The sequence below is a fragment of the Lucilia cuprina genome, chromosome 3 (genome assembly GCF_022045245.1).
Source record: "Lucilia cuprina isolate Lc7/37 chromosome 3, ASM2204524v1, whole genome shotgun sequence".
NCBI classification, from domain to species: domain Eukaryota; kingdom Metazoa; phylum Arthropoda; class Insecta; order Diptera; family Calliphoridae; genus Lucilia; species Lucilia cuprina.
In genome coordinates, this window is record NC_060951.1 from 10725173 (window position 1) to 10730876 (window position 5704).

Consider the following 5704-nt stretch of genomic DNA (forward strand, 5'->3'; position numbering starts at 1 on the left):
ATGCTAAGTATGTTTTCGGTCTCTCCAGTTTATATGCAGATAAATTTTATTTCATACTTTGTAAATACTCTCCGAATGCTTCTTATTTACTGCTTTTTCAGTACCTTTGGGTGTGTCATTGGGATATTTCCTAATAGTATGTTATTTTCAAAATAAATCGGTACCTTGAACATCCATTTTCATCGTAGATGCTATTAGCATAGAGATATAATTTTGTATTGTTTTTCGTCTACGAAAAACTAGGGGACATATGTATATTGTTTTTACATTTAAATTATTCTCTAAGTAAATCTTCTAAAATAGGAACAATTTCTTATTATTTTTTATATTCTTCCGCTACTTGTTTTGAATAAACATTCCTCTTCGAATTTATTTCTAAGTAATGGCTAGGCGATTTTTATGGTACTTTCGTTGTAATGTTTTGCATCTGGTTTATATGTTTACGCACCAGACTATACCCATCAAGTTTACTGCTGACATCTGTGGAAATATTTATAGTCGAAAAGTTTTTAGAGGTCAATTGAAAATGTTCATTGAATTGTCTTCTATGAGTAAATATAAATTTACTTCGCTTGTTGGACTTTTTGAAGGATATGATGTCATATTGACTTTAACGTTATTAAGATTGCTTGCGTTATTGTTTAAAATTACTTTTTCTCAGGTGTGACCACGCAAGCGTGTCGAGTATGCTTTTCCTTCATGTTCGTGATTTTGCTATTTGCTTTATTTCTATTCTGCTCTGACAGCGTAAAGATCGTGTGGGACTACTCTCACACATGAATTAGTGTTGCCAATTGCAATAATTTAATTTTTTACATATTTCAATTAATTTAAAAAATAATTTATTTTTCGAATGTTGTTAGTATTAAAATGTTATTATATCTTTAATAAAAAATATATAACCAGAAGAAGAACTTAAACATACAGCTAAAGTAGCAAAAATATGTATTTTAAAGTATTTTAGTATTTTTTCGTAATTTTTTATATAAATATGTACTTAAATAATTAAAAAAATATTTAATATAACAAATATTAAAAAAATATACATTTACATAACATTTATAAACAATAAATTAAGAATTATAATAAATGGCAACTCTTACACTTATAATTTTAAAAAGCAGGCATGTCTTAAGTCTCAGTCTAAACATTCAAGAATTTATGAAAGGCATTTAAAATAAAATTAAGAAAAGCCCAGGGGAAAAAGTAAAAGAGTGAATTAATATTTGTTGTGCCGGACAAGTTAAAGATGGGTTTACTTGATCTGTGTTAACAACACTCGTGCCATCGTTTGGCTGAATCCACATTTATATTACTGGACAAACTACTTGATTTTGGATTGATTTTACCTTTATTAATGTCACTCATGTCATTATCTACTATTATTATTAACTCATTAACTACACCGGATAGACTTACGGAAGGAATTGATGATGAATGGAATTTAATATTACTATTATTTAAAAATACTCCAAACTCTTTAAATATATTAATATTGACTGAAGTAGGATTTACTTTAACATTATTAAGGTCACTCATATCATTACCAAAAATTACTCATTGCATCGGACAAACATTTTAGAAGAGTTGATTTTGTATTGAATTTAATGTTTAGGACTTTAGATGAATCTATATATACTGCATCGGAATAATTATTTGTTTGGATTGATGTTTCATTCAATGGGCCGTTATTTCTTACATCTAAGCCATTTTCTGTTTTTTTTTATCGTCGGACAAGAATTTTTGAAGACTTGATTTTATATTGACTTTAACGTTTTGGTCTATATGTACTGCATGGGACAAATTACTTGTAGGGGTTGATATTTGATTGACTATGTCGTTATTTATTTCTTATATGCCATTATTTATTGTTTTGCCATAGGACAAGCATCTTCGAGGAGTTAATTTTGTATTGACTTTAACGTTTAGGTTTTAGATGAATCTTTATTTACTGCATCGGACAAATTATTTACAGGGGTTAATATTTGATATCACACGCAGTCAAAGTTTTTTTTTTCAATGCGAAAAAAACCTTACCTATAAAAAATATTTATGAAAAATTTCAACACTAGGTCTTTCCATTCGGTCTCTATCGTGCTTTCAACAGACAGACATTCCTAGATCGTCTTAGAATTTAATAAGGACCCAGAATATATATAATTTTTTGAGTCTATGATCAATATGTCGATGTGTTAGAAAAAGAATAGGCGATATCCGAATCTTTAATAATTCTGTTAGACATGCTATCAGGAAGATCGCAAACTCGGTCAATAAATAAAAAAATATGAGGAAAAATCCGAGACAACCTCTGAAAATTTCATCAAAAATTTAGATTTTTTTATTCATGCTCAGACAAAAATTGCAAAAAACAAAATACATAACCATACGGTAAATTTGGTATTGTAAGCAAGAGCAGCTGAGCGAGAGCAACATGAAATTATTTATGTAGAGCCTGACTTAAGTTAAAATCCATAACAGGGAACTTTTTTGTACTGTTTCGTTTTTCAAAAGGTACTTTTTGAATTTTCTTTAATATCGAACCTAGAAATATGAAATTTGGTATGTAGAGCCCGGATTAGACTAAAACATATTAAAGTGGACTTTTTGGTATTTTTTCTTTCTACAAAACGGTACTTTATGAATTTTCTATGCTATTTCTTAATTTAGGTTTAAAGCTTACAAATGTTATCAAACTTTTATTTATAAATCATTAATTAATAAGAAACATTTATAACGCAGAATTAACTATTAAACGTTTTCAGTATTTTTGTATCTTGGCAACGATGTGAATTTTTATTGTCATTTTGCTTAGTGATGTTTACATTAAATAACCGATTGTCAAAGTAGTCAGTTAAAAAAAAAATAAATAAATATTATTTCTCTTAAATTAGCAAAAAATAATTTAAATTTTTTATTCACAAAAAAGAAAAACAAATGAAAACGAATTAAAAAATGCATTTTTAACATGTTTGTTTTCCACTGAGAAAAACAGGTATTCGAATTCCAGTATTTGTTTATTCATCACTATAACAAATATATTTGTTTACGTTATTGTAGATGGTAATTTTGAAAGAAAATGTTGTAAAATTTGATTTAATTCAAAGAAAATATCATAAAAAGAAAATGGGGAGACAACTGGGTTGAAGAAGACTACTATTGTTGAAAATAATTTATATTTTTTATCAAAGAAAAAAAAGGATCTTGAGGTAAAATGTATTTAATATCTTTAAAGGTTCAAACATTTTAATTTTTTTCAGCTTCAACAATATGAGCCATGGCAGCAAAAGAACAAGGGTACAACTGAAGTCTCAGTGGACGCTAACCAAGATACAAACAAAAAAGGAATTAGCTGATCCACCGCAGAGATTTTCATAAAACTGAAAAATAAGTCAGTCCAAATTACATTTGTGTTTGGCTCCTAAATGAGTTTGTCATAGATACAAATGAATTTGATTCGGATATAGTGAATGAGGTAAGACAAAAGCCTAATTTTATATTGTGAATTGAAATATTGTTTATTTTTTGATTATATATGTTTTTCAGATTTCAGGAGTAATGGTATCTACAGGTCCGCCGCATCATCTTGGATCAAAATACATCTTATTCAGAATATACAAACATTATAATTACCACACATTCTTACCTCTCTTCTATCCCAATAACGCAACGCCACCAGGACCTGCAACTCAAATGTCATGTTATTGTATTTGTATTAAATCAGAAAGTACAATTATTTCGTGGAAAATTAAGAAAATTTTTATGAAGTAGCAAAGAACATTTCAAAATTATTGATGTGTATTAAACAAGAATGTGTAGTTGGTCGAGACATTAAGAAATTATTAACGAAGTCAATTCCTTAATCAGTATATTTTATTTATATCTACATATTTACATGCAAATCATTATGTGGATTACGGAATATGCATCAAGTATAGGAATCGTGTAAAATACAAAGGCATATATAGTATTACTTAAATTTAACAAAATTGTCGTACAAATACTACACTTTAATGACATTTTCGAAAAATTACTTTAATATATTTGGCTTAAGACGATGTGAGATAATATTTTTCTCTGATTTTTTATTTCGTTGCTAGTTTAAATTTGCATAATTTTTAGAGTTTTTTCTTCTTCATTTAAAAGCTGTTCATATAAAGCAATTGACTTTGCCGACCGCCACCAGTATAATGAACAAAATTTCATATATACATATACATATGTGGTCATGAATTGTTGCATCTGACCTGTTCAAAAAAAAAAAAAATTAACTGCCATAGTGGATTGAAATTATTAATATACAATATACTTGCTTGTTCACATTCTTGAGTTGAGTCCTTAACACTGACACTTTTGATTCATTTTTGGTTTTGATTTAGAGCACTTTTAACTGAGGGGACATGTCGCAGGGTTTTTTCTCCATTCTTTTTTATATTCCCTTCGTAAAATAATGAACGTTTAGATGGAGACTTAAAAGGCGTGCGACATTTTTGTACCCTTCACCTTCGTTAGAAGGGTATACATATATAAGTTTGTCAGTTTTTACCGGCGAGATCCGAATCTTCTGTTACACATGCCTTCGACAAGATCGCTATTTAAAATCAGCAAAATCGATCGGTAAATAACGGAGATATGAGCAAAAATCTGAGACAACCTCTGAAAATTTCATCAAAAAATTTCATATTTTTTTCATGCTTTGTTAAAAAAGCAACAACAGGACTGTGAATTGGAAAAAGATGTACATGTGTATGTAGATGTATTTGCTTTTATTCCGCTGTGTATTTTGTTTTGTATGTTTGGATGCTGTTGGCTTCATTGAGTTGATTATTTTGTTTTTGTTTTCTTTTTGTGAATTCTGTTCGTATATTTGGATGTAGGTTGGTTTTATTGCGTTGTTTATTTTGTTTTTCTATGTTTTTCGTAATGTATGTTTAGATGTCTGTTGCCTTTTGTTTTTTTATTTCGTTTAGCATTGTTGTTGTTCATTTTGTTTTGCTTTTAGTGTTATAATAATGTAGTCGGAAAAAACTTAAAATTTTTAATATATGTTTTAAATACACTAAGTCCTGGTTCACACTTGGAAACTTTTGATTTTGGTGTGTGAGAGAAAGAGAAAGAAATATCAACCGTCTTTTTCTCTCACACACGAAATCAAAAGTTTCTCAACAAAAGTTTCTAAGTGTGAACCAGGTCTAAACGACCAATTGATTATTAAAATATGAGTTTAACTATAAAATATTATTATTTTTATAGTTATTTAATGCAAATAAAATTCAAAATATTGCAAGTGGCAACACTGAAGTATGCATTCGAGTGATCACACTGCAACTGCCAAAAATACGAACGCTTAACAAAAGAGATGTTAGAGAATGAAAAATACTCTTTTCGACGTGGCGTCAAAAACGGGGTATTTCTGCTCATTTTTAAACATTTTTTGCCTTTAACACCTGGTTCATACTAGGAAACTTGTGAAAGATCAACCACCTCTTTCTCTCACACACAAAATCAAAAGTTTCCCAGTGTGAACCACTTCCAACGTGTAGAAGATTCAGTTGCTGTGACGAGAATAAGTAAATTTTTTTGCAGATCGCTAACTTTTTGAATAATTTTTTTGCTAGATCTTATCTTTTCTCATTTTATAAATATCAACAAAAATGTAATCGTCTCGCTGAATAAAGAAATACTATTTTTGAAGTTTATCGATTTT